Raw genomic sequence first — 13,680 nt, 5'->3', positions numbered from 1 at the left:
GCCTGTGAGTACAGCGCACCCTTCCCAGAAACCAGGGTGAAGGGAAGATGGAGACGAGACTCATCTCTTGGCAAGAGCTGGGCTCTCCCAATCTCACCATGCAGAACCAAGAACTGCTTAGCTCCTGGTCCTGCTGCTGGAGAAAACAGAGGGAAAAATCCCACATCCTGATGAGATCCAGAGCCAAACTATGACCCACAGATTTTTGTCTGAGATTTGGCATTGCCTAAATCGGGTCTTACTGCCACACAAAATACAATGGAGAATCTCAGTTTCCCCAGGATCTGTCCCAAAGGCTGAGCACTCTTAGCTGCTTGTGCACTGAGTCATACTGAAAGTTAAATCAGGAGCAGGACTCAGCCTAGGTTTGCCACTCTGTGAATGTGCACTGCATGGGGAGGAAGGAGGAGTTGCAACCTGAGCCTAAAAGCCAGGGTGTGCATTTCCTCTCCCCACTTTCCCCCAGCTTTACAGCAAAAACAGAGTAGCAACCAGGTGACTTGTCTGCTGTCAGCACCTTCTGTTTTTCTGACTTTCCTATCAGGGCACAGAAAAACCGTGATGCCAAACAATTACATTATCTCTCTTTGCACCAGATTTTCCACCTTCATCTGTGATATACCATGCCAAAACCTTTGCCACTTAAGTGATACGGAAAGCTGGAGATGAAGGCTCAAAATCTGCAATTTTGCCTAGAATATGCAACCAATATTTAATTAGAAATTAATATTTATGAGCTACGTTCCTCTACTATAATCTGTTCTGCCCCAAAGTATCATCACAGTGTCACTTAGAAGACAAGAAGGGACTTGAAGGTAAAGTCTCTTAACAGAGAAACATAGCGGAGAACCCTGTGGGTAGCAGGAGCAGGCTGGCGGCTGAGAGGACTGGGCTCTGCAAGGGTCAGGGACAGAGGAGCCCATGGACAGGAGCTTCAAGACATTAAGTACCTGGGGGCTGAGAGCTGGTGCAGCTGCAGCAACCAAGAAGGGTTTGTCCTCAACAGCTGAGCAGGGCTACGGGCTCCATCCCGGCGGAGCGGGTGGGCGACGTGTGGGGTGTCCCTGCAGCGGCTCCGTGGAGGGCAGCAGCTCCGTCAGCGCAGGAACTGGAGCCAGCAAAAAACCTGCCTGTCTCACAGCACATCTTAACCATGAGGATGTCTGTGCAACGTCTCTGCCCTTGCCTGCTTGTTTCTGGGTAGAACTAATACCTTCAAATGAGCACTTCAAACCCACAACACAAAATGGAGCTTCCAAATAACTGGATGCTTTTAAAAATTGCACTACAATGTGTATAATATGGGAATTAAACACATGGCAGATATTCAGGATTTGACTGTGTGTGCAAAGGAGGCCATATCCCATCGGAAGCCAACCTATGATTAAAACTGGGAATAAAACAAGGCCTGAGGTCCTACAGAATGGAGAATACCCTCAAATGAAGTGAACAGCTGAAACAAAAATAACTGTTAGAGTCAAATCCCTTTTCCCCTGCTAGGTCCTCAGACCTTCCATCAGTGTGGAAACGTGAAGACTCAACTTAGAACCGTTGGGTTTTGCGGCAAGTTTTCTCCAAGAACTTGGGCGTTTAGTCCAGCATCTGAGACCTTTGGACAAGCTGCACAGCACTACATCCTCTGCAGCTCTTCTACTTGGCTGGGTGTGGGACAAACAGAGGACTAATTCTTCAGCCATGACTCATCTACTGTGGCAAATAACATGAATTAAGAATATACTCACTAGGTCAGTGGGTCCTATAAATTACCAATGTTGCAAGGATTACTAACAAAATAAACTGCATGATATACTGAGTTTCATTTACAACTTGTATACTGGAAGTAAAAATCCCTACCCTGGAGTGAATTTTGCTCAATGAAAACTCAAAAGTTTAAGTAAATGCAAATAGCCTACACTGAAAATGTGAAAAATAAACAAAATACCATTTAATTTAATTTGAGCGCCCAAGCAAGTCATTCGCAAGTCTGTTTAATGTTTAGGAAGAAAAAGCCTTAGTTCAGTCTCTACAAATGTTTTTAGTTACTTCTGTGACTTTCCATCTCTTGAGGGTAATCTACTCCTAATAAGGACAATTGCTTAGATTTATTACCCCACTGAGATCTTGTTAAAGATCTAACAAAAGTCCTATTTAAATAAAAAGGACAATAGAATCTTTAAAGTCAGCGTAGAGTTTAATTAAAACCTGATACAGAATCCATGTCTTTATGCATAAGAAAAGCAAAAACAGACTTCAAAGCTGTTAAACCACATGTAATTGGCATAAACTATCCATTGAGCCAAAGTAAAAAAAAAAAAAAAAAAAGTAGGCTATCGTATGGAAATTGGAATCTATTAATAAATAACAAACCTGATACATGTGCACAGCATCATATTTTGCATGCATTTTTTAATTTGCCTAATTTGCTAGGCATATCTTAGAGCAAACATAAGACGCGCTAGCTGTTAAGTTGAACAAATCCAAAAGGGACAAAAAAAGACTGACTGAAATCAATGCATTAACATGCACCAGCATTTAAAAATGTTTCATAACGTTCCCAAAGAGAGCACGTAAACTGCAGCAGTCTCAGTGCAAAACTGCTGTAACTTGTGTTCCCGTGTAGCCATTATTCACACACGGGAGTATACAGTTTCCTACAGTCATTTTTCATGCATGAATAGTTTAAAACCCAAAATCACTGACATAAATACGCAAGGGGGACCTCCCTTTTGGAAGTTAACATCTTGTGAACTCTGAAAGGGAATGCGAAGGTAGATGCCCGCGCAGGTGCCACACAGGTCTCCTGGAGGGAGGGTTTGTGTGCAGCCCCTGTCCCTGCAGGTGCGCCCAAGGCTTCCCCAGCCAAGAGTCACCAGGGGCCCCTCGGCCCCAGCCGCAGAGCCAAACCAGCAGGGTCAGGCCGGGACAGAGCACAGAAGGGAGCTCAGCCCAACAGCTGCTTTGGGCATGTAGCTTCCTCTTCAGGTGATAATTCTGAGACCAAAAAAAAAGAAAGAAAATAGAATCCCATAACCTATTTCTACATTAAAGGCACTTTTCCGTCTCTTCCACACGACAAAGAACAATCAGCTGGCCTGGGCAGGCAGACACACAGGCAGGGCCTGTGCAGAAAGGAAATGCACATGAACGGCTCTGTGCAGCGGGGAGTGCAATTCGGCGGCTGGAAAAGGAGGTGACAAAATGGTGGCCCTCCCCTCCTGGCTGGCTCAGCTCGCACCGATCGATCGGTGAGAACGACAAAGCAGAACAGTCATCTGGGAACTCCGGCTCTCAGGTGGGCCACACGACTCCCGTGACTGTTAAAATCCTGAGAGGATAGCATGCTAACCTTCCCTCTGCAGCACACCAGTCTCGCTTAATTTTGTTAAAATAAACACATTTCAAGGCACCGTAAGCAGCCATCTTGTTACTTTGGCTTTTCCCTATTTAAAGTTACAGCTCCTGCCTTTGCTTTGAAATTGCACTTTTGTACGAGTGTTCAGCATTTAGGGCCATCTCTTCCAAGCCCAGAAAACCCTGCCTAGGCGGCTGCGTGCCCCGCAAGCCGGTCCCCAGGGGCCCGGGAGGCAGCCCGGGGACCCTGCCAGCGAGTGTGTGCCAGCCCGTCCCGCTGAGAGCTCTGCCCTCAAATACACCACGGGTCGGTTACAACGTAAGCTTTGCAATACCTCAACTCACCCTGCACCCGGTGCTACCAACACCAAGGTGGAGGGAACAGTAATACGCGAGTGCCGTAGGTTAATTTAACCCAAAGCGGCACCGCGGCACAGAAACAGCGCTCAGCCCGCGAGGAACATGGCGGCCGCCGCAGGCCCCGCCCGTCTCCATGGCGACGGCGGCGACACCGGGGGTCACGCAGACGCGACACGGCGCCCCCGCCCCCGCTGCAGCGGAGGGGCCTGTGCCGGGCCCGGACACCGAGGGCGGAGAAGAACCCACGCCGGCGGGCAGCGAACCCCGAGATGCGCCCCCGAGCCCGGCCCCCAGCAGCGCGGTGTCCGGCGGCACCGCCGCCATAAGCGGTGGCTCCGCTCCGCGCACGGCCGGTGGGGGATTCCTCCGTGTGCCCCAGGCCGCCGACTGTCGGCGTAATTAAGAAGGGGAAATGTCCAATATGAGGCCTCTGTGAAAGACATATGGAAACACTTAGTGTGCGGTGCATCCTGGGCCTTGTATTCCTCAGTGACCTTTTTAAAGAAATATGTTCTGAAATCTCTCGTCAGTGTCTGTGGGACAGCACCGATGTTTACATATGTTAGCCAGTACTTGAAATTTTATTACTGATTCCACTCGGTGGCAAAGAGCTCATTTCCCATTCCATCCACACAGCAGCTGGAAATGTAAATTTAATGCTGCTCTTTTTCAGCTCTTTCACTAGAGGTACAAAACCCAGCACATTTGCAAGGCGGGGGGAAGGCTGTGAACCTGGGATGAAATTTTGGAGCATCCTAAGCACCTTCAAGCTCCTCTAAAGCTGTCGATCAGAACTGCATCTTGGAGAGTTTTTACTAAACTACAAATAAAAATCACAGTTGATAATACATTAATAGCTGCCAATGGCAATTCCAAGCAGGATTTAGGATCTCAGTTTTATTAATGTCATGTAGTTCACTTGTCATATACATGAAACAAAGCCTATTTTCCAGTTTAAGAATGAGTGAAATACAGCTGCGGAACATAACATTTCAGTCTGCTTTGCTCTTTGCACACACACACTTTTTGCTAGCAACAACAGTATTGCCAAGATTCAAGCTTCTCAAAAGGCAGGGGGGCGAGTAGAGATTACTCACATATTTAACTGATTTTGCACAACAGCCCTACAAAACCACTGGACTGGCCCAACAGCTGGCGGCACAGGGCAGGAGCAAAGCCCAGCAGCATCAACAAGATTTTCTGACAGAACATGCCTAGCACAGAATCACACTCTCAATGAGTACTTTCATTACCAGTTAGGTTCCCATGTCTTCACAAGCATGTTCAGTCACACTGACTTCCAAAAATGTCTGGCCAGCCAGCACAACCTTGTCTAGCAGTAGAAAACATGGTATCTGCACAAATCTTGTCCATAGGAGAGACAGGGAAAAAAACAGGCAGTGAAGGTGAGGAATGTCCCTAACTTAACACGCCAGCATTATTCCATAAGCCAATACTTCATCCAGTATTTCTTCCTCCTGTTTTGTTTTAGTTACAAGATAAACTGGATTAAAAGTCTGAGGCCAGATGTCCCACTCCCATATTGAAAGTTACAGGAAGGACTTTTTTACAAGAACACATCTATGAGAGGCTGCCACAGTAATCTTACCTGGTTAGGGGAACAGATTGTTGTCCTTGTCCCAGGACAGGCTGCTCTGGGGAGGGCGACGCAGGATGTACGGCTGTGCTGTGCCTTCCCTGATCCACAGCCCTGGGACTCTCCTTGCAAACCCATATCATGACGTTTCCATGTAGGACACCAGCTCTACCTATGGCTGCAGTTACAGATTCAGTGAACACTTACTCAGCTACACCACCTGATGCTATCAGCTGAGCACTGCCAGAACATATAAAGGGCTTGGAGTAATAAAGTACTTCCTTCTGTGCATCATCCCACCACAGGAAAGGAAACAATTTCTCACAGAGCTTCGAGTAAGGAAAAGGTGTGGCCTACACTTATCTGGGGCCACAAATGCAAATGTTTTGATAATTACCTAAATGGATAGATGAATGTTTCAGTGCCAACACCTGAAACCTTGAAATTGGATGACATTTATAAATCAGCCTCTGAGTGACAAACAACCCAAAGGAGAATAAATGGCTACTATGCAAAGTGTTAATGCAGATTAAATCCCGTCAATAGCAGAAGTCAGAGTTACTCATAAACTCTTCTAGTCCTCAGATCTGCTCTTCCAGAAGAAAAGCACTTTAAGAACATGACAGACACTTTGCTTTTGAGCACACTCCAGCAGACCTCAGTAGAGCTCGTACACACCTGAGCAAGCAGGAGTTCACTCAAGTGAACAGGCCTGTCCCACACCTGTTACAACTTACCCACTTGCACAACAAGCACACTATTATCTCCATGAAGCTAAAAGCAAAAAAACCAAACCAAACCAAACCCAGAAAAAGGCAAGATTTAAGAGTAGTTAGCTCTTTTTTATCCTATCCACAGGGACCCTGAATGAGCAATTGTCTTTAGATGGAAGCTTTTCCTTCTGATAAAGCACACCCACAGAATCCAGATTTCTAAGAGCAAATGTTATTAGAATAGCAGAGTTATTCTTTAAATCACGAGAAGTCTGACCTGTTGGAGAGCTGCATTAAACAGGAAAGCTTGCAAATTAACCTCCCCGTTGTGTCACTGCAGGGTAAATATTTCTTTCCAGTCTTACTTCCAATCTGAACATTTCCAAACGGTTCACACAGCATCACCGACACCTTTCAGCCTGCTCTAAGGAGCTCTCCTCAGTCCTGTCACTGCTGAAGCTTGGCTCCGTCCCACAAGCAAAATCCCAGCTCCTCCATGGCAGTGCCTACAAGACCATGGCTCATATGTTTACCTTCTCTGCCAGGCTTGGAGTGCCAGACATCCCCACCCCTGAGCACTGAACTCAACTCCTCGAGGAGGAGGAGGCAGCTGCCTCTTTCCCCAGTGACACAGAAACCGGGGGGCAAATGCACCCTCCTTGCAGCCGCTTTCATGCCCTGCAAGAGCCCCAGCAGCACAGTACGACCAGCAGCACTTCAGCAGTGAACTCAATGTTACTCACAGACACGAGCAGGGAAAATCCCAGACAGTGGTTAACATGAGGAACAACTGAAGAGGGGCGTGGGTTTTTCTTTGGGACAATCCTTTTTGTTGACAGACAGTAGAAAAGTCAATTTTTCTTGAGCAGAGTTGTTTTTAAAAGGCAGGAAGTATTTTCTTTGCTCAAAATTCAAAGGGACACTCAGCTGCACTAAGTGTAAATATGCTTTTAGCATTTTATTAGGCGAGCTTCTTCTACTGTCAGTACAATTCCTGTCGTACGGTCACCTTTCCCCCATTACTTGCTAGTGCTGCATTTCATACACGTGTACATGCAGATATACCCATCTACTAAACCAAAATGCAACAAAGCCTCTACCCAACTTTGGATCTGCTTAAACTGACAGCAAAGCCACATGGTATACTAGGCACTCCCTGTAAGTATTCCCAAGAAAATAGAATTAAATAAACCAACCAAACTAGAACAAAAAAATTACAACCGGTCCTGTAAGAGTTTCAGACAAGAACTTGAAGTAATACCTTGTTTCTTTTCAGGTTACCATTTGTTTTGCACTAGGTTTAAATATTGAAGAATGCTGGCAGGAAAAATGTTGATGTTATTCTTCCAGTATTTCTCTAACTACCATAAGACAGTCATTCGCCAGCAAAACTTATGCAGAGGTAGTCTCTGGTGATAGAACACATTTTAAAATGATGGCCAGATGGTGGCACCGTAAATGCCCTTCTTTTGAAGGACTGTAGGTGTCTATTAGAAATATTCCTCGTTCCATATGCATATCACAGAGGATTAGACACATACATTCCTCACACAGAACAACCGCCTCCCAGAACGCGTCAGCAGAGTATTTACTACCAAATCCAGAAGGAGTTTGTGATTCTAACATTGTCCCCATTAATGAGAAAATGTCACTATACAAAAGCTCTTTTTTTTTTTTTTTTCCCTTCTTATCAAATCCTTCCAACAGCTGATAACTAGCTTTTATAGATTGGAGAGTCAGATAGAATTCTGAATCTATTATTTTACTAAAACCCCAGGGGTCAACTTATCACCTGAAAACCATTTTACATGGACAATTTGACTTTCATGTGGAGTGTCAGAACATACCCTAGATGGAAATCTAAAATAAATTATATGGAATACTGCCTTCTTTGTGCTGAAATTTATCGGTCCCACACTACAATAATTTTGAAAATTGTATCCCTTAAGCTACTGTGCTGAGATATTATTAACTGCTTGAGCTGAAAGAGCAGCTCTGATTGGCTGCTATAAAGTCTGTGGACAGAGACTAATTTCTGCTGAACCACATGCTTATCCGAAGCTGTTCGCCATTCCAAGCTGCCAACTTTATTTTCTACTAGAACACACTACCTATTTTATTACTATCATCTTCAGTATGCACTGTCACTTTGGTAAATCTGTTCCAGAAGCTAAAAATGCATCTAAGCTTCTGCTAATATGGTTGCCTGAGACAATCACACCCGAGAGAGGGAAAGATCCACTTGTACCTCTTATCTTCTTAATACAGGTTATTTTCCTCACTGAGCAAGCCTCCAGTCTCTGAAGTGCATCTCTGTGATATATCACAACATAAGCCAATCTGTTTCATGGCCCACACTTTCTTAATCACTTCTACTGCCAAACTTTGGAAATAAAATTATTTGATAATGTGTTGATGCTTTGGTGAATGCTTCTTTTACATCTATTAGTACAATTTTTAGAAATCTCCCAACTGACCTCAGAGCCTAAAATCTTTATATAATTGAGGAGATGCTGAAAATGTTAATGATCCAGCTGCTGGATGACTATTCTTTGAGTAGAAATTCCCAGCTAGGCAGAAAAACGTCCTCTAGGCGTAACATGTAAGACACAAGAATGGAGCCCTGGGCTAAAAGAAGTTTATTTCCTGCACCCAGTAACCTACCAAGTCTGGACTACAAACAGGTGAAGTAGTACACCACAACCAGGGAGAAAAACAAATCAGAATCCTAGTAATAAACTCTACTGCCTCATTTTCATTCAGATAAATTAATAGCCTTTATAATCTGACAGAAATTGCTAAAAAGGAAGTTCTGACCTGCATATCCAAGCTTCTAGACAGCACTACTTCAGTTATTTTCTTAACAGTATCCAGCCTCTCCAAGATGCATTCAGACTAATGACAAGCCACTGTGGCAAATCTCTCTGAGCAGACAACCTATCACTTCTGGCAATGGGATTCGGCTCAGTCAGGGCTTTGCCAAGCAAGGATTTGCAAACCAAGGTTTCACAGGTCTCTTCCAAACTCTTTATTGCCTGACTCTGCAACATCTTTCTTTTATGTTAGGATATAATGTAGATGCAGCAGGAGCCTGTCAGTAAATGAACACTCCATCGCAGTCACAGCCTTTCAGGGAGGGAAACGGCTGTTTGACTGGAACCCTGTGCTGGGTTTCTCTCACAGGAGTTGACTTCCCAGGGGTGTTCCTCAGGGATTTGGGGAGCTCTGCCAGCTCCCCTGGGCACAGGGGATGTCTGTTCTGCAGAGCTGGGCTTTGCTGGTGCCTAAGCTCTGTGTGAGTATTAATGCCAAGGCCATGCTGAATAGCGGAACATCCGAGTTCAGCAATTAGATGACTACTATATTTAATAGAGTTCATTATTAAAATCATCTAGAGCTATCCTTCTGCTGAAATAAAAATATTTTTGAGAATTTTGCAGTGAGCTGGAATAATTGTGATAAAATGGCATATATAGCTTTAGCTTTCAAATACTTGCGTTTTGTTTTGGCCAAGCATCTCAGTTGGTCAGTGGTGGCCTATGTCAGGCAGAAATTTTAAAAGCATGACCTTATCTTTAATAGAAAAGATAACCTGAGGAAACTATTTGGGAGGGTAAAAGTAATATCTCTGTGTCTGTTTTAATTATACCCTACCATTTATTAAAGTGACTAGACGATGTTAGCAGGGCTTTTTCTGTCTTACCCAAACAACAGGAATTCCCTTGCATCACAAATTCACAGTAATGAAGATAAGGAAAAGTGCCAAGTTTAGAGTTGTCCACTTGTACTGATAAGTATACTGAGCACTTTTAAGTGCTTAAGCTGTTGAGATAAATGTTTTGTAACCTGTTTCTACAAATGATAACTTAATTAGCTCAAAAGAAGAAATTCGCTATTTCATAGTGGTCACAACTGACAGAGCCTGAATCCAGCTGGAAGTGTGATCTGGTATCAACATGCAGCAGGTTAAAAAAAGTTAAACAAGCTGACCTTAATATGTGTGACTATCAGGTTCTCACTGTAGAAATAGGTATTTTTCAATATCCTTTTCTGAGCAGAAATCATGTCATTTATATGCAAATCAGACTATATTCTGCAGCTGTTTCTTCTGTGCTGAAGCCATGGGAATTATTCGCACTTAATAAAGCCTCATAAATAGGTTTTGCCTCTAAATGTGTGGGGGAGCAGCAAATATACCATAGCCATTTACAGTTACAAGCACCTTTTTATTTTGAAAGTTATATGCATCCTTTAATAGGAAGTTTCACAGTTCCAAAAGAAACATTGTTTCATTTATGTAAACAAAATACCCTTACGGCCTTCAAAACAAGATGTTTTGCATTTTTCCCTATGCTCTACTATCTAAAATGTAGAAATTGCCATGTAGCATCAATCAAAAGGACAGTCTGTATCATCATTACATGCTAGCTCCACACAGCATATGTTAAATACAGGAAGAAATTCCTTGAGGGCTTGGACAGATACAATTTTATCTCATGCAGGTTTAAAGAACAAATATAGAAACATGGTTCAGCCAGGGTGGCCCTTATCTCAGCCGAACAGTGGCAGACAGTACACCACTGCCCTTTTTCTATATTATTTTTTTCAGTCAAGCTGAACTTCATCACTGCCAACTATCAGCACACGCTACGTGCCTCAGTTTATTCTCATGTAAGGCTTCAATAAAATCAATGTGGTGTTAGTCCTCTGCAGGAAGTGAATTTTACCGCAACTAGTACCTCCTTTTCTATTTCCTTGTTAAGCAAAGGAGCTAGAGAAAACCCAGGCATTCATGGATCTCATTTCATGGATATAATTTAAAGATTGTGTCAGTAAAACAACTGACATGATACTGCTCTCTTGCTTCCACATAAAAAACAGAAGGGGTGACACAAAGAGGTAATGCAAGATACCCTTCCTTTTAGAAGGGATACCACTGATTCTGTCATAACGATGCCTTGGAGAGGTATCATTTGTGCTCTACAAAATGACTAAACTATTTTTCAGGTGCATATTGGTTCCATATGGTGGCTTTTGTTCACTCTTTATCATTACACTGACTGCCTTTAATAGCACCAATCTTTATACCTCACGTAACTATTCTGTGAAGACGTATCTGAGTAAAAATATACCCAAATAACGAGCCTGACTTGTCACAACTGCTGTTATTACTTTAACAATTACTGTAATGTTTAACTCATTAAAGTCTTCAAATACATGAATAAAGTCTACATAATTAAAATTATCATGGGACATGGTGCATACAATTAAAATGACACAATACATTTACAGTATTCTATATGCTACAAACATACCTTATACACAAACATGTCTGGCAACATGCTTAAACACTATACTTATTTTTCTGCTAACAATTTTTGAAGATCATGGATTTTGAGTGCATATTGCATTTTCTTCAGGCACAGAAACAGCTGACCTCAGTTTATATTTTGAAACCAATATATGTGACAGCACAAGGAAGCGTATAAGGAAGTTGAAGTTAAATTAAAAGCAGGTATGAGCATGTATTTTATTATGGAGAATCAGACAAGTAAGATAGTAAAACCTGACTTCTTGTCACACTGAATTTTTTTTCACTATTCCATTATGGGAAACAGTATTTTTATAAGGTAAATTTTATAGAATCATCTCCAGACCAAAGTCTTTGGCATTCTGCTGTATGCCCAAACACAATCCCATGATTCAAATTCAAGCCACTCATCTAATGTTACAACCCTATGCAGAATTAAAAACAATGATTGTTTCAGACTTTAACAATATTTTTATGCATTTTAGTCTGTATTTTATCTATTAATAATAGCTTAGTGAAATTGTCTGATGTTACCCTGTGGAATTTAATTAGTCTGTTTTATCATCTGGGCAGCACCTGAAAGGAAGCTGCAGCAGCACCACCAGTGGAGTGCAGCCATCTTTTGCTGTACAGAAATTGATGATTCAAGTTAGAATTGAGTCCTTATGTGGATAAATGAACTCAGGCATCTCATGCACAAGAAAGGTAATATTCAGTGAGCTTGGCTCTGAATTCACAGCACACCAGCTTCCCCATGCTAACTGTGTGTGGTCACTTCCATCACAGGTAATTTGGTGGGTTCCACCAGAGAGCAATCCAGCCCCCCCAGTCTGAACCATCTGACAGCGTCTGCGTCTTTCTAGGGGCTACACAGGGAGTCCAGGAGTGGGTTTCTCACTCGAGGTGATTCAGTGAAATGACTGAAGTCACAGCTCATTGTAGCTATGTCTATACCTACACCTACCTCTTTGGGTATGACCTAGGATTTTGGGTCCCTGGTCATTCATTTAAAGCATCTGTAGAGAAATACCACAGTTCCTGACAGGGAGCCATCCCATTTCCATGGAAATCAGAAGATGGTGATGGGCAGAAGGTAAACCTCTGCATTCTTAGATCTTACCATGACATGGAACTGGGACGTGACTAGGATGTACATGACAAGGATGGCTGCGTTAAACACAGCCGCATAGTAATTTTGAGTTAGCTCTGTCTGGAAGTTTAATTTAAAAATAATTCGGATTTGACTAGGTTTTTCTAATTCTGTAGTCAGGTTGCTCTTTCTGCCTATATTTGTTTTGAAGTATAGTCACTGTGTATCTGCAATTATTAATTGCCATAGAGACCTACTATGGTTATCACTTTTGATCTTTCAATTATTATACAAATTATATACAATTATATACAATTATTATAACAAATGCTACCATATAAAGAGTTATTCCTTCTCCTGAGAGAGAGAACACTTCAACATATCAGTACTTCCAAACTGTTTTTCTGAAAGCGATTTAGACTTTAAAAAGTCATAGAGCTAATACAAATAATGAAGCAAAACGATGTCAAATAAAGCACTTATGTCTAGAAAAATGTTTTTGCACCAGAGGTTCAAAATTACTGTCAAGACATTGCAGTATTGAAAGATTTGTATTCTGCAATCTGTGAAATGCTGTCAGCAGCAATAGTGCAATTTTGTAATTTTCCAAGGATGAAAAACAGAGATAGGAAATAATCTTATAAACCATCTGCAAAGTACTCTGAATAGCCTTGAAAGTACAGAAATGCATTTGTTATCATGTGTTCCGACTATGGACCAAAGTAGAAATTAAAACCTTTTAAAAATCAAAAGGAAAAAAATTATATAGAAAATTAACCAGCCTGAATTGTGAAGAAACCCAATAATAACTACTAAACTCATGCACTGAGGAAAACTAAGAGGAAAACAAAATACCTGCCTGCAGGGATAATCTTCTTTGAAGAAATAGTCTAAAAATAAACCTATTCCTATAAACTAACTAAAAACAAGTGGTTATATTTAGACAATTTAAAAAAATGATGTGAAAATGGCAATAATGTCAATTACTTTCTAGACATTATATAAAATACCAAAGTATTTCACAGAAAAATGGAAATACACCAAACACTAACTTCCAGGTGCAACAAAAGATTTGAAGTACAGCAAAGTGAATTATAAGCTTGGGCCTGTTGGAATATACACAGTCAAAAACATATTGATTAGTGAGTGTTGAGGCTGCTTCTGCTATGCCATTTCGTATGGAGAAAGAGTTATATCAGAAAGCGAGTCAAAAGTGTAAGGAAGCCTTGGAGTCAAGTAAAATGTTACTAGCTGAGAA

The sequence above is a fragment of the Streptopelia decaocto genome (assembly GCF_964273445.1).
Source record: "Streptopelia decaocto genome assembly, chromosome: 5".
Classification (NCBI taxonomy): domain Eukaryota; kingdom Metazoa; phylum Chordata; class Aves; order Columbiformes; family Columbidae; genus Streptopelia; species Streptopelia decaocto.
Note: the sequence above shows the minus strand (reverse complement) of the source record.